We start from the raw sequence: 25695 nt of genomic DNA, 5'->3' as shown, positions 1-25695 counted from the left end.
TGGTTTCCTACATATAATAAAGCTTCCTCTAAGGCATTAATTCGGGCCTCCAATTTCTTATCTATTTTTTCTTGAATAGCTAATGCTAATGAAACATTATGAGATAAATCATTAACATGATGAGCAGTATGAATTTCTTTAACTAAAGCTGTAGTAGATAAAGCTAAAGAAGTAATAATTCCTATTAATGCTGTAATTCCTAAAATTAATGTTGCAACAAATCGCTTAGGTCTAATTAATTCATTAAAATTTTTAAGAATTTGTGACCCTTCATCATCATACCAATCATCATTAAGAAGGACAGGAATCATTACATAGGAAGGCTGATGTATAATTATAAAAGTAGTGTAGTTTTTTGGAAGATTAGCATGTATACAATTAGTTAACATACATTGATCACAGGAAATAGAATAAACACTATTATTACGATTAATTGTCAAGGTATTATTATTACCTACTAAAATAGCATGAGGAGCATTAATGCAAGCACGAACATTGAAAGGTTCTGGAGTTTTACCAGGTCTGGTTAAAAGAACCATATTAGTAGCTGCTATTAATCTAAAGAGATCTGGGAAGTATGAAACCTTTCCATTAGGGAGCTCACTCTGAAATATGGGAGTGACCCAACCAGGTGAGAACCATCTATGAATAGGAGAACTTGTATACATTCCTTCAGTATGATTAAATTTTTGAGATTTAGTCTTAAAATAATTTTTATAATCAAAATGAGGGGCAGAAGCAGACCAATCATAGATCTTAACATCTGAAGACTTAGGCTGAAAGACTTGTGCCCTTTGTATAAATTCACATTGAAACCAATGAGGAAATTCTTCCCAAGGATCAATCATATTATTCCAATAAAAATCTTTTTTGTTATTCTTTAATCCACATGGATCAATGGCTTCAGGTAATGTCTTATTAACATAGGTTTCATTAACTATATAATATCCTAAAGAAACCATTTCGAGGAGCCAAAGGCTCCTCTTTTTATTATCCATGTCTGGGAAGCCAGGAGGGCAATCAGTAAAATATTGTCTATAATTAGTAGGCATACATCCTTGAGGGATGAATTTATTATCAGTAGCAAAGTAAATAGGAGTCTCTTCTATTAAACCCTTGAAATCAATATTATAGGACATCTTATGAGGAATAAGGGAATCAGAAATCCCTCCTAACAAATCAGGATTATCAGTAAACACCTTAATATTAAGTTTTCCCCAATCAGTAACTCTTAAAAGAGTAGGGTCAGGAAAATAAGCCCAATAAGATTGATTAGCAGAAATCAGTGATACCTGACAGGATAAGAGTGCTAGCATAGCAAGAAACACCTTTTCAGGAGAGGCAGAGGCACCTTGGCTAACAACCAAGTTTTGTGCCTGACTGGTCAGATGTTTTATTTGATCCCAGGATGGTAATTTTGATGTCAATGTTGCTCGTGCCTGTCAGGGGGGAATGAATGTGAAGATTAGTCATGTCCTCGGCAAGTTCTTCATCCTGGGTCGATGGCATCCTTGGGTATGGCTTGGGGAGGAACCTCCATCTGTGATATGGGTGAGTCATAATGTCTGATGAGTCGATCTGGAATCCACAAAGGTGAAGTAGCGTCCTGTGGAAACACACAAGCATATCCTCTCCCCGATGTTAAGAGAATATCAGGTCCTTTCCACTGTCCAGTAAGAAGATCTTTCCATTTAACTAAAGGTTTTTGAGTTACTGTTTGCTCAGACCAATGACGTTGCATTGGAGTTAATTTAGAATCATTTACATTTAAATGATTAATAACAAATAGAGCATGTTGAAGAATTTGATGAGGAGAGCTATAATGTAGTTCCCCCTCTTTTAATTTATTAATTTGAGATTTTAAGGTCTGATGAGCTCTTTCCACTATGGCTTGTCCTTGTGGGTTATAGGGGATGCCTGTGGAATGAACTATGTTAAGTGTCTGACATAGGTGTTTAAAGGTTTTTGAAATATAAGCAGGAGCATTGTCTGTCTTAATATGAAGAGGTAATCCCATATATGCAAAGGAGGCAAAAAGATGTTGGGCAATATCCTTATAAGCTTCTCCAGTACGTGCTGTAGCAAAAATAACATGTGAGAAAGTATCTACACAAACATGAACAAAAGATAACTTTCCAAACTCTTGAATATGAGTAACATCCATCTGCCACAATTTGTTAGGTAATAAACCCCTAGGGTTGACACCCATCTGTGGAGAAGGAAAGTGAGTAGGACAGATTTGACATTGTTTAACAATTTGTCTAGCTTGTTCTTTAGTTATATGAAACTGTGCTCTAAGAGCAGCAGAATTTTGATGATGTAATTGATGATCTTTAGTAGCTTGTTCAATAACGTTATAAACAGTCCTAGTTAATAAATCAGCTTTAGCATTTCCTGCCACTAAAGGTCCAGGTAAGTTAGAATGTCCTCTAATATGTCCAATAAAAAAATTATAGGATCTCTGTAATATTAATTTTTGTAACTTTTGTAATATATTAATAATTGATGAATGAGAGGACAAAGAAGATGTTTCTATGGCTGGAAAGAGATTAACTATATATTGGGAATCAGTATAAAGATTAAAAGGCTGTGTAACCTTTTCAAAAGCAGTTATAATAGCAATTAATTCCGTCCTTTGAGCAGAGGTTTCAGTTGTTTGTTGAACTATTGGCTCTTGGTCATCTATAATAGTAACAGCTATTCCATTAGAGGATCCATCTGTAAAAATTAGAGAAGCCTGATCGAGGGGCACATGAGAAAAGTTTTTAGGAAAAATATTATTTACCTTAGTCATAAAATGTAGTAATGGGTGGTTAGGCAAATGAAACAATATTTCTCCATAGAATCCCTGTAATGCTATAGGCCATTCATCATTAACATTTAATAAGAAATCTAATTGTTCCTTTTTATATGGAATAATAATGGAGGATGGATCTCGTCCAAAGAGCTCTCTGCTTCGAAGTCTACCTTTACAAATTAATAATGACACCTGGGTGGGATACGAAATATTAATCTTTTTTGGAGTAGAAGGCAAATGAATCCATTCTAAAGGATCATCCTGCCATAGGCATCCAGTAGGAGTGTGTGAAGTCTGTAAGATTATTAACATCAAGGGCTTATTGTAGTCTATTTGTTGTAAATAATGATCTGAAATAGCCTTCTCCACCTTAAATAAAGCCTTCTTTCCCTCAGGAGATAATTGTCTAGGTGAATTTGGATTTGAATCTCCCTGTAAATTTTTAAATAAAGGTTTAAGGTCAGCAGTGGTTAATTTTAAGTAAGGCCTAATCCAATTAATATCCCCAAGAAGTTTTTGAAAATCATTTAAAGTGTGTAAAGAATCAACCCTAATCTGTATTTTTTGAGAAGTTATATTGTTGGAATTAATTAATCTTCCTAGGTAAGAAAAAGAAGCCTGAGTTTGAATTTTATCAGGAGCAATTTTTAATCCCCAGTCTTGTAAACTCGTAATCATAAAATTAAGTATTTGTTGGAGTATCAAATAATCAGCATGAGCTAATAAAATATCATCCATATAATGAATTATATATCCAGAAGGAAACTTACTTCTCGTGGAGACTAAGGCTGCATCAACAAACTTTTGACATAAGGTGGGACTATTTTTCATTCCCTGAGGCAACACTTTCCATTGAAATCTTTGATAAGGTCTTTGTAAATTAGAGGAAGGCAGACTAAAAGCAAAATGTTTACAATCTTCTTTGGCTAAATGAATTGTAAAGAAGCAATCTTATAAGTCTATCACCACTATGTTATGATTTTTAGTTATAGCAGTAGGAGATGGGAGACCCAGTTGTAAGGCTCCCATAGTTTCCATAGTTTTATTTAAAGCTCTAAGGAGGCTCTGGAGACACAGAAACTAACAAATCGGGTGGCCAGTCAGAGTTATGATATCGAGCTGCAGCCTCCTCTAAGTCCTCCTGATCTTGAGGAGAAAGTTGTTTATCCTCCCCTTCATCCCCTTGTTCATCATCAGATTGAGACTGTTTTTGAGGGAATGTAGTTTTGTAAAATCTAGATGTAGCAGCAGCCTCAATTAAGGGGGTTTGTTCAGACTCAGTCACTTGACGAGCCAAACAAACTGCCTCATGGGTCGGATCCAAAGCATCTTTAAAAACATTCCATAATGCAAAAGCATCTACAGGAATCTTTTCTGGCCCATGATGATCATAATAAACTTTCATCTCTTTACCTAGTTTTTTCCATATTTCTAAATTTAAGGTTCCTTCCTCAGGGAACCAAGGAGAGCATTCTTGAATAAAATGAAAAAAATGTCTTAACTGCTTAGAAGAAACTGAAATGCCCCGTTTATGGAGTATATGCTTAGCTATATCAATAAAGAGTCCTCTTTCTTTAGACTCTTTATGGCCCATGACTTCTCAAAATAAGTTCTCTGATTACTTACCCTTCACTTACTTAGCACCTTGCTAAGGGGTCTGCAGTACCCTAGGTAAGAATCCTATCCTCACCCGAAAACTTCTGAATGAAATGAATGCATCAGACTTACGGATTACCGATCGTCCCTGTTCGGGGGGCGCCAGATGTCGGAGACCAGCTCCAACAGGGGGTCTCAGGAGACGAACGGATGGTGAGGAGTCGGCGAAAGAGGGGTGGAGAAACAACACAGACACCAAAGTGCAGGTGTTGATCCCCATCTTTACTTGTGAACTTGATCATATATACTTTTCATTTTGGCAGGCTCACAGTACTTTGTGGTTACAAAACAGGAATCATTATTCAAAGAAACAAAATATTACCTAGCTACAATCAGAATAGAAGAATGTATCTTGGCTTATACATAAGCAAACATTTGTACTTTCAGTTCGTGTTTTGCTTTGAGCTGTTTTTGCTTAGTTAACTTTTAATAATAGTTACAAATGTCCCAAACTATTGGCCTATACCTTGACTATTCTTTCTTGATTTACTGACTGGAACCGGTGCCATGGTTATGGCAAGTGGTTGACTTGTTATTAATTTTAATCAAACAAGAGTAAGAGCACAAACCATTGTGCACAGGAACAAGAACAAGTTGCCCAGTACTAAGCACTAATCTGTCTTCTTAACATTAATTTTTCTTCTCTAGATTTTAATTTAATTTCTCAAAAACTTCCTTGACAGGAATACAGGGAGTTTTTCATTAGACATTAACAATTTACACTCCACAGCTGAATCATTGCATTTAGAGCAAACAGATCCATTCTTTAGAAGTAGTTGCATTATTGGGAAAGTTTTTTCCTTCATACTCAATGGTCATACGAGAAGTCACAACTATACTTATTAAAGGAATACAAAAACAAATCAGCCCATTCCCAGAAACATACTGCGCTCCTCCAGAGGATGGACGCCTTGCGCCATCCACCTCAGTAGGGCCTTGCCATTGCCTGAGTCAGGGGAGGGGCGCAGCACCACACTTATTGTGATACACAAAGCGCCTTCATATGGCTTCTGAACATCTGTGTGTCCCTGCAGCTGGGTTCCAGTGGCCTGCCTAGCAATAGAGTTGCTAAATGTTTGCTGAAATGTTCTCTGGCAGGCCCTGTAGAGCCTTGGTTTCCATCACTGACCCCAGCTCTCCTGCAAAGCTGGCAAGACCCTCCTGCAATGTTGAAATGCTTGAGGTGTGAGGTGCTGTCTGAGGAGTTACCTTGCTGTTGTCCCACTCCTGGGTTTTCATCTGTGTATGCACAAGCTCATAGGATGGCTGCATGGCATCCATGTCTGGTTTGGGATATCCAGGGATCACGTTATGCAGCTGGAATCCAAAGGTGAGCAGCCAGCTATTGACATCTGAGTGTGAGAGAAGCAGAAACATCCCCATGAAGTAAGTGCCTTCCGATGCCACTCATCCTAATTCAACACCTAGAGAGGCTGCAGGTGGGGTGGGGGCATGGAGGACTGCTGGTGGAAGAAGTGACTGTTACAAACACTTTGGAAAATGGTTTCATGGTCTAAAGCCCCAGGCGTTCCTGGGACCCAGTGACTCTCCTCCCAGATGTGTACCCAGGAAAGATGTCACTTAGGTAGAACCTAGGTTTCCAGACATCCTTTTCCACTCTCACACCAACCCCTGGGACCTCCAGCTTCGTACTCAGGGACAACTGTTGTGGATGAAGAGCCTCCTCTTTGACCAGACCAGTCATTAAAAGGAAACAAAAGAATGGTCAGATCCAGAGGAAGATTTTAATGATTGACTTGCAAAGAGAAAATTCACTGAGAAACAAACGGCCACTCTCTTCTTACCTCCCTTGCAGGGATGAAAGCCTCATGGCCAAAGTGCCACTGGGCATGGAGATGACCTGTACTGAGATCAGTTTCCCTGTGCTCCTGCCTTTTATTTCCTGACAGCCCAAGGAAGCCACTCAACCTCCCTGTGCTTTCATTTTCCAGTCTGTACACTGAGTTTGAGGATCTAATCCCACAGGCAGGGTACTAGTTGGAAATTACCTCTCCCAGCAGGTGCAGGGTTCATTCCAGAGGTGGGATGCACAGAGGTGGGATGGCCCATGGGGTCAACAGTTGTGTCCCTGTCACTGTGGGGTATCACATTTCTCTCTCATTCAAGGATCTCAAGCTTGTTTTCATTTTAGTTTTAGTTGTCCCTGGGACCCTCTGCTGGTGTGGAAGCAGGAGGTACAGGCAAGTGGTGGTAAAGGGGAAGCTTAGAAATCCAGGTTCCGTTTCTCACCTGGGCCTTATTAGGTAGGATCACAGAAGGGAAAGAATGTGGTAACTGAGGCCAGACAAAAACCCAGGTCCAAATTCTGGCTTCCCAGCTCATAGTCTACATGACCTTGGACAGTTTACTTAACTTCTCTGAGGTTTAGGTTTCTTGTTTGCATATTGACAATAGAAATGGTTTTAGCCATGCCGTGGAGAAGAATACTGATAGTGTTATCATTTGGGGGCAACTGTCATATAGCGGGAGCTATTCCAAATCTGTACATAAATTGTTGGATTTAATATATTTGAAGTGGCTGACTCAATTCTTGCCTCCCAGAGGGTTTTCTTTATTTCCCAGCCCCATGCCTCCACACCCTGGAACCCTCATTTTCTCATTTATAAAGGTTGGGACTTGGATCAACTGTTCTCCAGAGTCTCTTTCCTCACTGAGTTTCTAAGAGTCTCTGATTCTCTGACTCGTGGCAGATGGTTCTTTTGGAAATTTAAACAAACAGAAGAGGAGGGGAAGAAACCTTACAAAGTCATTTTGTTTGAGGCTGAGAACTTGCACCTGAATTTGTAGTTGTAAAGAAAGCTTCTCTCTGGAATGTCATGAATTCCCAGGAAAGCAGGGGGCTGAGAAGAGGGCTGGGCCTTAATTACAAGTGAGAGTGAGGGGAGGTGGCAAATTCCTGTCACACATCTTTCCTTTTTGTGAAGATATATGTTCTCATTGGTGTTCCTACTGTGCTTTTTCTGAAGAGCTGAGAATTGTAACAACATTAGAGATGGGTGTTTCCCTCCAGTTAAAAAGCTTAGTCCCCAGTACCAAAGTCAACCAACCACCCAAACCACCACCACCACCACCAGCAACAACAAAAAACCCAAACAACAACAAAAGCCTCCTCTTAACCCATCTTAACCCAGACATCAGTGGTGCAGGTGGGGCCAAGTAGGATGATGAAATGCAAGCTCTACTAATCCTTTTGCAGGTACACAGCTTTGTTCTTTACAAAGTATATTCTAATTTTAAAACAAGGGTTTTGAGTTCTAATGCCAGCCTTGCCATGTCTCAGTGAGCCAGTTACTTTACTTCTCTGAACCTCACTTTCTGCCTTTGCAAATGGGGTCACTATTCCCCACTCCCAGGCTTCAAGTGAAGATTAAGTGCAATGATATATACATTATATCTGGGTTGACATTTTTTGGTCATATTCCCAGCATCCCATTCTGCCTTCTTTTTTTGGGTGGGGGTGTTGATGTGGGGTGGGAGTGGGGGATGAGTATTCATGTAGTTCTAGGGAAGCTGAATCAGTAATGGCTCTTGTGACCCAGGCTGAGTCAATGAGTGTGTGCTGTCTCCAGCCCTAGTTATTGCTTCAAGGGTTGTTATGTGACCTATGCCTTCCTGATTGGAGTGTATGTCAGGAACCCTGAAGAAATCTTTGGAGAAAGAGATTTTTGTTGTTGTTGTTGTCATTGTTGCTGGAAGTGAGGATGCGTATAGCCTACACAGAAATAAAAAGGTCAGGTTTAGTGAGAGTAGTATCTTGGTTTCTCATTAGCGATCTGCTAAAATCTTGACTGCTTATCTGGCACCTCTCTTGTACACCACTGTTTTTCAAACTGTGGGATAGGACCTACTATGTAAGTAAAAACAATTTTGTGGGTCATGACAAGCATATTTCCTGAAATGGAGTAGATTAGACTAGAAAATATGAGCATATCACACGGATTATTTTGCAAGCCTTTTGTTTTAGTGTCTTACTGTGATATAAAAATTTTATTCTCATGGTGGGTTCACAAAGACATTTGATAAAAGCAGCCCTGGGCCATGCATTCCATGAAGGCAGCATTATGCTTGAGTCTGTTCTAGATTCTTAGCAAAACATATAATAATATTTGACTGACTTGAAATATATAATTGGATTTAACTGACTTGGAAATTAAAACCCAATTTGAAAGTGTCAGGTACCCCCTTGGGTGGTGAATTGCTTTTTTTTCTTTTTCTTTTTTCTTTTCTTTTTTTTATTGTTGGTTGTTCAAAACATTACATAGTTCTTGATATATCATATTTCACACTTTGATTCAAGTGGGTTATGAACTCCCATTTTTATCCCGTATACAGATTGCAAAATCATATCAGATACACTTCCATTGATTTATATATTGCCATACTAGTGTCTGTTGTATTCTGCTGCCCTTCCTATCCTTTGTGAATTGCTTTCTTAGAAACTTCTTATTTATTTATTTACTTTTTGTGGTGCTGGAGATTGAACCCAGGGCCTTATGCATGTGAGGCAAGCACGCTACCAACTGAGCTATAGTCCCAGCTGAATTGTTTTCTTAAAAACAGGATTTGGAGACCAGCATGATTGTCCTGGGAAGTGTTTTGGAGCCAGAGAGCCCCAGTTTAAGTGACTTTGGGCAACACTTCATTGTTTGGAGCCTTGAATGTCCCATCTGTAGAACGGAGATAATGGAAGTAATCTTAGAGTTATCACCAAGTTTAAAGGAGATCAAGTCTGCAAGGGCCTGGCATAGAGCAGTTAGTCATGCTAATGCTATTCTGAAAGGAGACCATATGCATTGGTGGTATACAAAGAAAAAGGGGGGGATAATAATATTTTGGCAATCTGAAATGATTTTTTGATAGAAAGTATATGTCCTATTTCACCAGTGTTTTCCAGCTATAGTAACCTGCCAAAATGTCTCACAGGAAACTCACTGGAGGGTGAGGCAGGGGGTGTGCTCAATGTAGACGGATGTAATGGAAATGTCATCTCAATCTGTCAAGTTTCTCTAGAGCTAGCGGCCAAGTGGAACATAGTGAATGCTTGGAAACACTGTCAGGATATTCGTGTTTATCTCGGGGATCCAAGTATGTTTTTATCACACCTGTGTATCACCGTGTTCTCAATTCTTGCCCATGCTTGAGACTTTTGCTTTTAATACAACAACCTGGAGTTCCTTCCTGAAAAAAGGAATCCTCCCATGCTGTGAGCAGAAACAGGGTCCAGATGAGGACGCCAAGTTTGGGGCCAGGAAGCCATGTCCATAGGGACACTCTTGGGAGCTATACATGATGCCCTCTTTACACTTCTGTACATCTGTTCCCACTCCCTGGAACGCATTTCTCTTCACTACCTAAAAAAAAACCCTCAAAAATAGCCCCAAGTGTCAGCTCTCTGTGAGGCCTCCCCAGGACTCCTCTGAGCTGCACTGGCCTTCCCGGCAAATCCTCACCATGGACTCCCACACTGGACAGCAACTGTCACCTGCCTTACAGTGTGAATTTATGGACAGCAGGGGTCCTCTTTCTATCTCTAGTGCCTAAAACAATGAATGCACAGAGGAGACATTTACTGAATGAAGAAAACTGTCCTAAGAGAGAGGGCCAGAGGATTGTGTCACAGGATAAACGATTGGAGACTATTATGTTTGCAAGCTGGGATACACCCAATTTTTGCCCACTACACATTCTCATATAAGACATTCTGGCTTTATCCATGCCCCACAGCCACTGCCACTTGAGGTTCTCTGTGGCTGACCTGGGCATAGTTACTTGCTTGGGAGAACTGTGGCTGCTGGAGACATCCCTGCCTGCAGGACCCTTTGGATACTATATTCAAATCAGTTTCACAACAGTGGAAATCAAAGCTCACTTTTTCAATTAGAGAGAAAAGGAAAGGGAACCAACGTGAGTCAGGCACTGTGTTTGATATGAAATACATCTCATTTTACCCTTGCAACTAGGTGGTAGGTAAGTATTTTTTTTCTATTTTTTTCCATGTGTTCCTTGTTACTTTTCATGCAATTGTTGGATTTTTCGCTTCATCTTCTATTTTATCTTTACTACTGATTATTAGTTATGTATCTATTTTATTTTTTATTTTTAATTGTTTTTAGTTGTTGCTGTAAGGTTTTTCATACGCATATTTGCCTATTTAGAGTCAGGGTGAATATTCTAATTTTAATTTATAGATCAGAAAACTGGAATTCAGGGACATTAAGAAAATTTTGCAAACCTGTGATAGCTTAGCAATGGCGGATCCTTCCCTCAGCTTTGTCTCCAAAGTCTGAGTTTTCTATTCCATCATCACAAATTAAGAACTGATTTTATTTTAATCATACCTTAACCTGATTTATCAGAATCTCAGAGCCAGTTTGATTTCTATATCAGAAACTCCCAAAGTGCACTCCAAGGGAAGTATCCAGTAAGATATTAGGATTTCATGGTAAAAAAGGGGTTTTCATTGTCAAATAAGTTTGAGAAATATTGGGCAAATATATTAAACAGCTCTCTTCACTATGACTTCTTAGAGCCTCTCACAAACTGAAAAGTGTTATGAAATATATTTAAGAATGGTGTCCCTTTCAAGTTTATTTGATGCCAGAATCTTGACTTCCAGTGTATTCTCTGAACTAGTGTTTTTTCTAATATATATGCTTTGGGAGATGATGCCCTTAGGTCAAGTTAATGTTTCCTTAAGAAGACTAAGTCTTGGGGCTAGGGATGTGGTTCAAGCGGTAGTGCGCTCGCCTGGCATGTGTGCGGCCCGGGTTTGATCCTCAGCACCACATTTAAAAAAAAACAAAAAACAAAGATGTTGTATCCGCGGAAAACTAAAATAAATAAATAAATAAATATTTAAAAAATTCTCTCTCTCTCTCAAAAAAAAAAAAAAAAAAGAAGAAGAAGACTAGGTCTTGCCAATTGACCAGAGCAATGGGGGTCCCACCCTCTGAAGGAGCCCAGTCCTCACCTGTCATGAAGCACTTGATGTCCTGAGAGTTGCTGATGGGGTTGTTGTTTTTAAACATATAGAGATTAAAAGGCATGATGTTGCTGCTGCTAAGGTGCTTCCACAGCTCATGGTCTGGGCTAGTCCAGCGTCCAGCCAGCACATCCTAATGCAGTTGGCCCATGTGGACGAGCTTGGTGAGTGGATCATAAAGGCCTCCATGGTAGCCGATGATGATCTGGAAGTTGGGGTTGGTGTCCATGTAGATCTCCCCATAGGCTGTGTACAGGATCTGCTTGATCATCAAGCCTGTTCCACTGAAGACAGCAAGAGGGGTCCCGATGTTGTCACAAGTGATGTAAAACTCGTCACCACTGCTCAGCTCCATGGCAAAGAGGTGTCCATGCAGGTCGTAGTAGAGGGATGTGATCTCAGAGCTGGAGTGGTTGTAGAGGTGGGTGACCTTGGTGGGGTTGGTCAGGTCTGCATAGAAGAACTGTAGGTGGTGACTGTGGCTGTTCTTGCTGGACACACGCTGGTCCAGGCCATCATAGAGGTACCTCACGCTCCAGCCACCAGCCCGGTTGTAGGCCTTGATGAGCAGGCCAGCTGAGTTGTACTCAAAGATGTCTCCACCCCGCTGCCTCAGGAAGCCGTCCTCATCCATCTTGTATTGCACGTCACCCAGTCTGGTGATGCGGTCGCGAAGGTCGTACCGTAGTGGGGTTAGCCGTGCACTGTTCCCAGGACTCAGCAAGTGCAGGTTCCCATTGAGGTCATAGCTGTAGCGCCAGAGTGGCTTGTCATTGATGGAGACTGTCTGCAGCTGGCCGTCGGCATCATACTCATAGGAGTAGCGGGTAGTGTTGGCATAGGGTCCCACCTTCAGCTCCTTCTTCACCACTCGCCCCATGTTGTCATACTGGACTGTCATCCAGTACATGAGCGAGCGGAAAATCTCATTCTGCACTTCCTTCATCCTGCCATAGGCATCAAAATGCTTGGTGTGGGTCATGACTGCTGTGGTAATGATCTGGTTGATGTCATAGTAGATGACACCAAACTTCCCAAACTGCTCTGTCTTGCCTGACACATCATCGTAGCGATAGAGATCAATGGGCAGCGGGGTCTCGTTGATCACAGCCTGCATGCTGGTCACTCGGAAACTGTTGTCATAGTTGCAATCAAAACGGGCGTTGACCATGCCCTCCTCGGTGAAGCGGAAGATCTGCTGGTCGATCAGGGGCCCGATCTGACGGTAGCGGATGGTGCAGGTGAAGCCCTCATTCTGTAGGTTGATGGTTTTCAGCATGCCGGCTGTCTCATCATAGGTGAAGCTCACTTTGGTGGTGTCATACAGTGTCTCAGCCAGCTTCGACAGCTTGCCGTACTTGTATATCACTCTACGGCCGGTGCCCAGGTAGTAGGTGTGGAGCAGGTGTCCGTCCTCCGTGAAGTCCTGAATGACCGAGGCGTTGCTTTCAGGGGGCTGGTAGATGTTTCTGTAGTAGCCCACTGAACGAATGGTCTCTAGTGTCTGCCGGGCCACATTGGGCATTGTCACGGAGGAGAGGCGGTCGTTCTTGTCGAACTCGAAGATGTACTGCCTCTGACTGTGCAGAAGCAGCACCATGGACTAGAGGGAGAAGAAAACGAAGAGATGAGGGGAGGAGAAGGAGGAGGAAGGCTACATCTGGTACCCAAGGCTCAGGAAAGTGGTGGGGTGATGCCCAACCAGAGCCTTCCAACCTGTGCGCCGTAGGATGCAGCAAACAGGTTATTATGGATGTACTGTGGTGAGGTGTTCCCTGGCCATTGGCCCTGGCAGGGCTGGGCCCCAGAACACTCAGGCCATTTGCTTTCTTCTGTGAGCAGGTCCTTGGTGTGGCACAGGCCTGATCACTTCTGTGTGTGGTGGGTTGTGAGGAAGGTTGGGGTGCACTGGCCTAAAGAAATTCAACAGCCCCCCTACAGGCTTCCTTGCAGCAGACTTCTCAAATTAACCTTCCTACTCAAGCAAGGTGTTCTCTAAAAGACAGTCCCATGGTGTCATCTGCTGGCTGAGCAGCTTCTGTGGACCCCCTGTGCCTACAGCATCAAGACCATGTCTGAGAAGGGTACAGAAGGCTTTGCTCAATTGCTCATATGGTACCAGGTCAGAGGCAGGCTGTGATAGGGAGAACCTGGCCTCTATCAGTAGATCTAATGTGTGGCTCTTGGGTATGTCTCCCCCTCCCCTGGGTTTGGCTTTTCCGTTTGTTGGATGACCTTCAAGTTCTCTCCTTCGGTCTTAACACAGAACATTGCTTTCAAGAGAGGCTCACCCAGCACAGGCAGGGAACACATACCACAGAGGAAACAGAGTCTGGTCCTGGACAGGTGACCAAGAGCAGGAAACAAAGTGGGGATCTGAGTACCAGAATTGGAGCATGAAGTTCAGAATCTTTTTTTTTTTTCAGGAAAAAGTCAGCAGATAACAGGCCTAGACACATCTAGTCATTAAAGCAATGGTTTTCTCTTTTTGGGACCAACTTTTGATTTTAGGTCATCTCTGATTTCTAGTCCCTGGGATGAAATGAATCCTCCTGCCTAAGCTTCAATCTCCAGGCTTCTGCCTGGTTCTCCATGATGGAATTGCACCAAGTGCTGGACCTCAGAGCAGAACCTGGCCCTATGTCAGAAACATGAGTTCTGTTCTGTAAATCCAGTTAGTGTTTGGTCCTGTTCCTACTTCCACTCTCTCAGGCAAGACCTTCATGTTTCCTTCCCTAGGACCCCCACCTGCCACATCATCACCATGATCTATCCAGATGCCTCTTGGGCCCCTGACCCTTGCTGGTTGATTTTCCTGAACATTTCTTTTTGAAAAATGATTATCTCCCGTTTGGAAGACTGCCTGGGTCACACTAATTCCACTGAAGTCAGCAAGCGAGGTCCAACCATGGGTTAAACCATAATGATTGACCTTTTATATGGCAAGGACAGTGGTGGAGGGAGACAGACACTTGCCTTCTCTAAGTATGTGTAGCTCCATGTCTTCCCATCAGCAAAGATCCTGGATGTGATCCAACCCGCCTGGTCATATTCCATTCGCTCAGACATGATGCCTCTCTGGATGCCGGCAATGTGGCCCCCAGGGGAGTATGTTACATTGACGCCATTCAGCCTGCTACTGTGTGACCAGAGGCTGGGCCTCCCTGCCTGGTCATACAGAATCCGAAGGGTGAACTTGCGGTGGTCATCATAGATCTTCTCTGTGCGTGTTACACGGTCGAAGTCCAGAGACAGGAGGTTCCGGTTGTGAACCTGGGGAAGGGGTAATAAAGAAAATTAGCCTGGACACTGAATTTTGTGTGATGACAATGTAGCTCTCACCTGTGCTGAGAAGCTCCTGAGTAGAGGAGGCAGCACAGGTTGTGGGTGTCAACACCCATGGGTTTGATTCCTGGCTCTGTCACTTGTCGGTGCTGTGATGTTTCATCTGAAAGATGGGAATGATAATGCCAACTGCACAGGGCATTATGGGAGGACAGACAAGGCAGATGTTGAGCACATGGCAGCTGTGACTGAAGAGGATCCGCATGATTTTCTAATGTGATTTTTCAATGAGGACATATTTAAAAAAAAACAGGCAGATTTCTCTTGGCTCCCTCCTTAAAACAGAGCCACCAAGTAGGCCTAGCAAAGAAAATACCTGAGACATCAATTCTGTGCTGGACACTGTGCTATGTTTGACACTGATGAAAACAAAGCCCCAAGAAGCGAAGGCATTTGCTGCAGATCTCATGGCTGGGGAACCACTGAGTCTGTACCTGACTCACCACTGTGACATTTTGATAGACACTCAGTGGTTCTCTGGGCAAAGCCTGGCCTTCTTAGGATCCTGGACTTCCCACGCCTCTGGGAACTCTCCAGCCCTTGCCCACAGTCAGAGCTTGTGATCACCTCCATCAGCTCCCAAGACATCATCATTTCCTCCCCCACCCTCCTCTTCCTCCTTCTAGAGGCCTAGGAGGCAGTGGGTGTTTGGGCCTAGGGTAGTTTCTCTGGCTTGGGCTGGTTGGGGTCCAGTCTCAGCTTCAGAATGCTTTGCTCCTGAATCCAGAATCAGGAGCCCCTTGTACAGTTTCCACTTGAGCTGCTGGGTCAGTATGCAATTTAATTTCTTTGCAGAGTCAGAAATACAGAGTTCCCTCAAAGGTAGGAGATCAGGTTTTTCGTAGTTTAGTAAAGAAATATACTTTGGGGATCTATTTCTGTACTTGGATCTGGCCCTTAGGCACTGACTGCCCCTGAAACCCTGCCAGGTACTAAAATGCTGGCTCCCTCTAATGGCCACTTGGCCTCATGGGACATTTGGGCACATATTCTGTCTTCTCCACTAGTTACCGGTTAAGTTCAACAGGTAGGAAGACTCAAGAGGAAAGCAGATAAACTATGTAATGTTTTGAACAACCTACAATAAAAATTAATTTAAAAAAAGAGGAAAGCAGATAATTAGGTCACATAATGCACAATGGCACACGTGGCCTGAGGAAATGAAATCTCTCTGGGGTCCTCTGTAGTTTAAAAAAAGTGTGTGTGTGTGGGGTGGGGTGGGGGGATAGGGCACACTCAGGTCTAGGAATTAAGGCCAGAATCCAACCTCAACTTTGTGACAGGCTTTTCTGTGTGCCCTTGGGCAAGTGTCTTCCCCTCTCTGTGTCCTGGTTTCTTCCTCTGTGTAACCACAGAGTTGTTGTGAGGATCCGAGAAACTTAAGTAAATTACATAGTGGAATGCTAGACACAGAGACGGTACTGGATAAATGATTGAGATTATTCCCATTAAATGACAGCAAATGTTCATGGTCAATCTCAGAGAAAGGAGAGATGTGTATGTCTCCCTCTCTCCCCACTCAAGTTCTAAGGCCTTGAAAATAAGGATTTATAATGACGATACTGCGACGATTTTAGCGGTGAATGGCCTGGTTATAATAAGGTTGCCTTCCCTGGGGTAATCCAACACAATTGCAGAAGCAAAAACAGTGTGGCAGACAATTCCTGTGAAAAATCAAAGGCACTGGAGGCTGACGCTTGTTCCTTGCAGAGATGGCCCACAGAGACAGGGCTGCACTACCCACAAGACAGGGGCCTTGTAAAGGCACCTTTTGGAAGGGCCTCCTATGGCTGCCCCCAGGGTGGTGCCACCCACACAGCTGCCCCGACACCCCCTGGGACCCCAGTGAAGGGGAGTTGTACCTCTGTGGCAAAAATTAATAAAATTGAATTAAGCAGCTCACTGGGGAGAACCTAATGCTTCCTGTGCTCGGCAGTGGCGGCAATGAGATTATTTTACATCTTTCTTTATTAAAAAAGTTCCCAGTCATATAAAAAATGAGCTCCATTATGGGGAGGCACACCTGGCTAACATTCTAATTCCACATGCTTCCACTGTGGGTGGTCATTTATTTGGGGAGGAAGCCGAGATGTGGCCACTCGACTGGAGCACCATCCATCTCTCAGGCTGGGAGAGAGACCAATTAAAGCCTGGGAAACTTTTGGTCCAGTTCACACAGCGGAGAGAAAAATCCTAATAGTACTAATCGCTGCCCTTTATAGAGCACCTGGGATCTATGGCACTGGGCTAGGTGCTTTCAATATGTCGTCTTGTTTCTCAGAGGAACCTGAGGCTCAGAGGATTTGCTGAGGCTACACACGTGGCCCAGCAGGAAGCCAACCTGGGTTTAACTTCCCATTTTGCACACTGCCTCAGATGTGCAGGAAGGGCTGCTTGAGAATTCTGGTGGGGTCTCAGTGAGGGCCACAGATGGTGGCGGACCCCTGAGAACAAAAGCTGTGAGGCCTTCCTGAGAGAACTAGCAGGAGGCTGTTTCCCACATCAGATGGTTACCAGAGTGTTGGGCTGAGTTGGTGGGAACAAAGGAAGCCTGGTTCTAGTTTTTGGACGTCACTTAACATTTTGGTATCTGTTATGGGCCTACTTTGTCATCTTTACCACAGCCTAGTTATGTGACTCTGGAAAAATCACTTGCCCTCTCTGGACCTTGGTTGCCCCACATGTAAAAAAGGAACTTAGGTGGTGAGCTATCTTTGAGGAAAGGCAGGGAATGAAGGGAGCCCAAGCTGTGCAGCTATAAGGAGGCTTCTCTGGTCTTGGGGATGTTGGGAAGATCTGGCTCCACTCTGTGGTTCACTTCAGCTCAGTGAACATCTACCGAGCATCTGTGGTCTGCAAAGTGCTGGATGGAAAGCCAGGCCTAGGTCACCAGCTCTGACTCTGCCTGTTCTTTCCTTTGTGAATCTGGAGGGAAATACTGCTGGGCCGTGATCCCCCAGGCCACAGCCACACTCTACTCATGGGAGGTGAGCAGACAGGCACTGAATCAGGGCATCCACACCCTGCAAGGTGCTCTGATATGCCATAGCACAAAGCCAGTTCCCTGCAGTGACAGTTATAGTGAGGTCATTTTGGTCATTTAGGAACAGTCACTCTTTCTGGAAAGAGACCATGGCTTAGGTTCCAAAGAGATACAAAGAATTTTGGGACACATTAGCAACAGTACTGACAATTACAATAATAGCACTGACAAGAAGAGCAGCTATCCTTGACCACCTCGTCTAAATCAGACACTTCACACGTTACCTCTAATCCTTGTAGCAACTTGTAAAATCGGTTTTATCTTCCTCCTTTTATGGAGAAGGAAATTGAAGCTCTAAGACGACTGACAAACCCAAGTTTACTTGGAGCAATAAGCTGGAAATTCGCCTCCTACATAACTCCAAAGCCATAGATCCTTACATAAGTTAAAGCTGAAAAGACCACACAGGAGCCTCTCATGACACGTGGTACCTACTTTAGAACCTCCCTCTGCAGGTGAGGAATCTAAGGTCTCAGAGAGAGTTTTGAGAACAGACCCGATTCTTAGAGTCTCCTCATCCTCTCCCAGCATGCACTCTTGTGCAGTGGCCTCCAAGGCCTTGCTCACCCGCAGCCGGCGCCCGAAGATGGTGACCTGGCCTCGAGCCTGCTCCTTGCGCTGCCGCCACTCTACCAAGTTGAGGCCATTGTCGATGGGCAGCGTGACATTCCTTTTGCCCACCGTGGGGTTGACAGTACCAGCGAGCAGGTGGGGCTCAGTCTGCAGTGCCACCTTCATGCCGTTGGCCAACAGCAGTCGCAGAGAGCCATCGGCCCCGATGTAGTAGCTGTTCCGGACTTGGTCTGAAGGAGAGGAAAACACGGGTGCTCAGGAGGGCTGGGGATGGAGATGGAGGTGGGCATTCCCCCAGCCATAGGAGTAAAATGTGATACTGAAGAAAACTGGGAAAATACATGGACAAGAATATCCATAATCTCAGTACTCAAATAAGAGCATTAGAAATATTTTGCATATTTGTAGATTTCAGGGTATTTCCCAATACACTTAAAATTTTAAATAATTGTGGAATTTTGGACTCATCACTGCATTATATCATACCCATGAATACTTTTATAAACATTTTTCTTAATGACTATAAAGTATTCCATTATATGGAAGTACTATACTTTATCTAACCATGCCCCAAATAGGTATTCAGTGTGTTTCCAGTTTTTCACAATTACTGGACAGTGTAAATAAATATATTTCAAATATTATGCTAAACGAAAGAAGATACAGAAGGCCACATGTTGTATGAGACCACATATTTTTTCACTTACTTGCTAATTGGTACTAGGGATTGAACCCAGGAGTGCTCTACCACTGAGATACAACCCCAGCCCTTTCTATTTTTTATTTTGAGATAAAGTCTTGCTAAGTTGATGAAGCTGGCCTTCAATTTGGGATCCTCTTGTCTCAGCCTCCTGAGTCACTGGGATTATAGGCATGTGCCACATTGCACCCAAATGTATGAATTCATGTATAGGAAATGTCTAGAGTAGGTGAATCCAGAGAGACAGAAAGTAAGTTGATTAATGGTTGCCAGGGCAGAAGAGATTGCTAATAGGTATGAGATTTCTTTTTTGAGGTGTTAAAAATATTCCAGAATTAGATATTGGTGATGGCAGTACAACTTTGTAAATATGATAAAAGCCATTGAATTGCTTTTATCAGCAAGAGTGAACTTTGGGGCTGGGGGCATAGCTTAGTGGTAGAACACCTGCCTAGAATGCTCAAGGCCATCTGTTTAATCCCTGTACCCCATAAAGATAAATAAATAAAAGATTGAAGGCTTCAGCATATTAATAAAAAAGGATAAATTTGAGGTATGTCATTATATTTCAATTAAAATGTTTTTCTTTGGATAAATCAGAATCCAAAATTTCCATTTTGGATTAATCAAAATAGGTTCCTAAAAGTAGGATTACTAGAACATTTTTAAGTCTTTTGATATACCCTAGGATAAAAGTGTTCTTTATAATAATGTAAAAAATAATACTAAAATCACTGACAGAATGTTGCATACATACACATTTTAAATTGTTACGACAATGGTTTTAAAATAGCTCTGATTAGAAAATTTAAATCTAATTAAAACATTTTAATTTGGCTCCTTAGCTAAAGAAACTTCTGGAGAAAAAGGTTAAGTTCGTCTTTAAAATGCACCATGAGTTCTCCTCTGTAAATGGAAACAGTATCTCTGGGCTTGTGTGGGAATTTCACTCCTTTGTCCTTCCTTGTGTTTCTGCTGTCTTTAGAGGAAGCTATTCCAAGTCCTTCCTGCAGGGCTCTGCTCATATGTCATTTCTCCCAAGATGCCCCCTGTTCCTCTGGTCAGAGGAATGCCTTCCCCTCCTGTACACTTCTCAGCCTCTATGTGGGCCTCATCAGTGGCTCACAGCTGAGGGGTGCAGGGTTCACCATCCTGCAATGAACACACTCCCCAATGTCTAAGTGCTCACTGAGCACCATCGCCCAGAAAGAGCATAGGCTTGGGTTCCAGCTCTGTCATGTTCTTGCTGTGAGACCGTGGCCACATGCGTGGCTTGGTGTGCCTCTGTTGCTTCACTGTAAGATAGGGGTAATAACTGTGCCCTTGTTTCACAGGGATGCTCTGAGAGTGAAGCGAGATGAATACAAGGAGCTAAGGGCAGGACCTGGCAGGTGGTACTATGTAAATGTTGGCTATTTCTAGTTTACTGTGTGTGGCACTGAGGTGGTCACCATCACATGCATTCTGCCCCCACCATTTCACACAGCTGTAATAGTGAACTTTCTAGTGCTGTTCAATAGCTCTTCCTTAAAAACAATAAAAATAAAAACAAAAACAAAAAATAATAAAAGCTCTCTTTCTTGTCTTTAGTGGCCAAGAGAATGGGTGAAGGAGCCTATTTATCCAAGTCCAAATACTCTTTCAGGTGTGTGACTTAGGACAGGCTGCTTAACTACTCATTGACTTCATTTGGATAATGAAGATATTAATAAGACCTGCCTAATCAGCTTATTATCAGGATTAAAAAAGACTATGAATATAAAATGCTAAAAATAATACTTTTATAGTTGATAAGTGCTCCAAAAATGTTAGGTATCTTTATTGCTCTACTTTTATAATCAGCAAATATTTGCTTGATTAGGTATGATGCAGGTTATGTCAAGTCCCAAGGGTATAGTTTTCATGGGAAACCCTCACCAAATCTTCTCTGCTAGAATGGCATCAAATTGGTCCCCCTCTCTTAAACTCCCTCCCTGTTTTATCTTTCTACACTTTTCCCCTTGCACATATGAATTCTAAAATCTGCCCCAAAGTTGCTATGCATCATTCACTGGCAATCTGTATTTTAGTCCCTCTGAAGAGTGAAAAAACATGTCAATTTATCTTTTTAAAGCTGCTTCTTTCTGCATCCACATATGTCCATTACCAGGGACTTTGGATGGACCAAGCATCTGCAGAGGCCCATGTCACATGACCTCACTTAATGCAGGCTGTGACTTCCCAAGGCCACTGCTCATTAGTAGCTGCTTCTTATTACTTCCCATGGCTCAAACAGGATGAAACAGAAAGGGTTTTTCACAAGGACTCTACTGAGGCGAATGTGAAGCCGAGCATCTGAGCCTGGTGTGCAAGAAGGAAAGGGAGCTTGGCAGAGGTACAAAAGGGGGAAACAGGTACTGTATTTTCCTGGATCCCAGGATGCACTTTTCCTTTTCACATCTCAATGTTCTGAAATTGGAATGTGTCTTACAGTCCAGCTATGTATTTTAAGCAGTGTGTCCTTTTTTATCCTTTGCCTGAAAAACTACTATTAAAACGATGGTACATTTTAAAATTGAGGGATATGGCACTTTTGAATTTTTAAAAGTTGCCTAAATATAAAAAGGCTGATTTAATCTTTGGGGAAGAAAATGCTCAAAGTAGGTGTAGCAAGATGCAGTGGATGGACGATACAATTCTTGGCCACTGGGAAGAAAACAGACTTGAAGGACCATGTCTGGAGTACTCATTGGCCCTGCCACTCTGGGTCAGGCATGACCCTGGCTGGTTGGGAGCTGGTACCTTCTGCTGGCAGTAACCCTGCCAGGGGATAAATTCTCGGGGTGTCTCAACCCACTATTAAAGGTGGGGAAGAAATGCCAGGGCTTGCTTTCTCTCTCTGAGTACCACTATTTTTCCTCTATCTCTTTGAAAAGTGAAGGACTACCTTTGCGAATAAAAGCTGTTATACAAATATACATTTATTCTTTTATGGTAACTCAAGCTACTTGCTAATTAATTAATTACTCAATTAACCCAACAAGTATTTACTGAGCAATACTCTGTGCCTGGCCCATGCTAGTTACTTTACAAATATCATCTAAAGAGATCATCTGAGCAGCCAATGAGGCAGGTATTATAATGCAGCCCCATTTTCCACACCCAGAAACTGAGGCTCAGAGAAGATTGACTCCTTCCAGTTCATGTGGTGGGATTTGGCACAGTGGGCACAGGAGCCCCAGGTTCCCCCCAACCCCTGTCCTGCCTCACATCACTCAACACAGCTTCAACTTGCTTTCTTTTCCTGGAGAATAAAACTGAGGAATATGGTGGGTGATATAGTGGCAGAGTCAGAACTAGAACTTGGCCTGATTTTCAGCCCAAAGCTCCTTCTACTGCTTTGTGGCAAAGCCTTTGGGGGTAAGAAAGAGCTATCAGAGGGTGGGAAAGAGTCAGGCAGGGCTCTTTAGGGATTATTATTTTTTTCCTTTCATGCTTACAAAATCCAATAAAACTTCAAGCCCACCCTGGGCCACTGCATCCCATGAGAACAGTTGAGGCAAGACAACTAACAGCAGAGTCCCACCATGAGATTTGCCTGAAACTAAAAGACCAATCTGTCTCAGGGGGGATCTGACAGATGCAGAGAAGAAGCCTCTTTTCTATGGAATCCTAGCAGAGGTACAAACCTCACATGGGCTTCAGGAAGGACTTCTCCATGACTAAATCCCCTTCATAATTAGATGTAATTATTCTTGTCCTTTGTCCTAGCCTGTATCAGAGTGAGTGTAAGTCTTTTAATCTGAAAGCCATTAAGATAGCAGAATGGTGAGGTCACCTGGATTAGCAGCTAATGGATTCTCTCCCCCTTGTTCTGATGATAATGGGATGGGACAATGAAATATTACTCTGAAGCTTCTGGGAGAGAATTTACAGGACTCCGCCTTATGTGTTTTGCAAATGAGGTGGCAATAGGGAGAGAAACAAATCATAATTCTTTCCTGTTCTTGGGCGGCTCCTGAAGCAACATTTCTAGCCTCATTCTTCTGACGAAGGGATCTTCTCTCAAAGGCCCCCTGTGTCCCAAAGGCTCCCGGACTTGCTTGGCTTACCTTGCAGCAGTGTGTAAAAGGCACCTGAGGCAGACAGGTTGGTGGTTATGGTGACATCATCCTTGCTGGAGGTCTCTACCTGGACATGCACCAAGCTGTCTGTGTCACTTCGAAAACTGCTCACCTGGCCCGTAGGGAAGGTCACATTTGTCAAGTGGCCAAAGCTGTCATACCTGGAAACCAAGGGGTAGTACTGAGTAACAAAAATATGACAGTGCTATAGCTGGAATGTTCTACCTCATGCCTTGGTTTTATGTGTTCTGCTTTCCTTTTCAATCAGATACAGTCCTCTGTTTCCCTCCTCTCCTTGCTCAAGTCTTGGTCACCTGTTGACATCTAACTGGAGGAAGATGATTTACCATTTGAGTTTTCCTTTCCCAATTCACATAGTGGAGAGGATACCCCAGCCCTGACTACCCCCTGGGAGTACTGTGAGGAGCTTTTCCTAGGATGCTTCTCTTGTGCTGGGATGCTGATGTACAAGGCATTTCCCTCTTGGGATTGTGAGTTGTCGAGGTCAGGAATGGTTTATGGAGTTCGATTACTAGGCTGGGAATCTGGTGTCACACCACTTGGATTCTGCCACCTGTCAGCACTGTGACCCAGGAGGACCTACTCCCAGTTCATCCCTGCTTCAGCAGAATTGAGTCAGGCATAGGGAAGACAGGCAGGGGATGCTGGCTGAGCAACTCAAGGAATGCAGGATTGAACATGCAAGGCCTCTCGTTCCTGCTCTGTAGGAGAGAACAGGCCATGACTTATTCACACTCTACCTGCTGTATGACATGACAGAAACTGGACACATGTAGACACCTGATAAACATCTGCTGAAGGCACACATGGAAGAAGCTGCTCTTGATAAAAGATACTATGGCCCTCTCCCTAGGTATCTCCCCAGAGTTTTAGTCTCAAGACAGAAAGAGGTTTTATATCAAGGCAGACAACTGTAATTATTATTGAAGGTATCCTGTAATGCATAATTAAATTGAGCCCGAAGAAGATACAGCAAAAAGGCCCCATGCCTTCAAGATCTGGTTTTCATTTTATATGAGACAGCCCAAAACCCGTAATTTCCACTCCTTGCATTTTCCATTAGAAGGACTGAATGTCTTAATTAAATGAACATCAAATAGAACAACCAATTTATAAAACTTTCTCTCCTATTCATTCATTTCACTATCTTTCAAAGTTTGAGAAATGCCACTGGATCTCTCTGCTGCTTGATCAATACCTATGATTATCCCATCAGAGCAGTTTCTTCTGACTCTGCATGGGAAGAATTGGAGCTGCCCATTCTACAGACCCTGAACACCTTTGCCCTGAGGGTTGCTCTTACAGAACCCTTTCTGCTCTGCTGCAAAGCTGCTCAAACAGGTGCAGGGGCCTGGAAGGGGGAGTACACAGAACTCCAGACTCTGAGTGGTTGCCTTAAGTCCTAGTCCTATGATTGGGTGACATCTGGACAATGGCTTGTTTATGACCATCATGGCTTTAATTATGGGAACCCAAAAAGCATTGACAAGTTTTCTTTCTCTCCATGAGAAATGGAAGGAATGGCTGGCATGAAGTCTTTGGAGCCAGACAGTCTATGCCTTGAATCCTGGCTCCACACTTGCTAGCAATGTGACCCTGGAGGATGAGCGTGCAGTTCTGTTTCCCACCTGCCTCAAACCCCCACCACAAATTACCACATTTTGGGCAGGTTACATAATGCAGCATAACCTCAGTGAGCCTTTTGTTTCTTCTTCTATACATGAGGATAATAACTTCTAGCTCATAGAGACCCAGAGAAGACCAAAAGAGGTAACATATTTAAAATGCATGTAAATTCTTACCAGGGCCTTCAGGACCCCAGGGGACTGTCCTCATTGGAATGTCAACTCCCTGAAGCAGGCACTTCAATTGGTTACTATTGTAGCCAGAACTCTGAGTGCTAGACACGCATTTAACAATGTGAATGACTTGACTCCTTACACCCTCTCCTTCTGACTTCCCCGTGACCTTTATTCTTCTGTACCTCTGTAATTCACTGCCCCTGATGCTGTTCCCCAAATATGCCAAGCTCAATCCATGCTATTGGTGCTTACACTGACTGTCACTTTGCAGGGAATGCTCTTCCACACAGGTGTGGCCAGTTCCACCATTCAAGTTTCAGTTCAAATGGGGCCTACCCTGACTACCATTTCTGAAATAGACAGGTCCCCCATCTCTATCATGTTATCTTACTATATTGTCTTCATTGTACTTATTATCTTGTTTAGTTGCTTGTTATCTGTCTCCTCCTACTGGAAGATAAGCTCCATGGGGGATAGGGACCTTGTCTATATTCTCAGTGCCTAGACAATTACCCAGCATATAGAAGGTACTCAGTAATATTTATTGAGTGGGTGAATAAATACATAGGAAGATGGTAGGTACTATTGTTGATTATTGAAGACATGGATTGAAAGCAACTAAGAGTTTACTACTCCCTCCATTCCCTGTGTG

General features: G+C 43.1%; 1 pseudogene; it reads right to left on the bottom strand.

The window, feature by feature from the left end:
* LOC143640294 (teneurin-4-like) overlaps positions 1–25695 on the bottom strand; it is a 72353-nt pseudogene that overhangs the window by 5742 nt on the left and 40916 nt on the right.

This window comes from Callospermophilus lateralis, unplaced genomic scaffold (assembly GCF_048772815.1).
Source record: "Callospermophilus lateralis isolate mCalLat2 unplaced genomic scaffold, mCalLat2.hap1 Scaffold_169, whole genome shotgun sequence".
Lineage (NCBI taxonomy): Eukaryota > Metazoa > Chordata > Mammalia > Rodentia > Sciuridae > Callospermophilus > Callospermophilus lateralis.
Note: the sequence above shows the minus strand (reverse complement) of the source record. Positions and strands in the feature narration are given on the sequence as shown.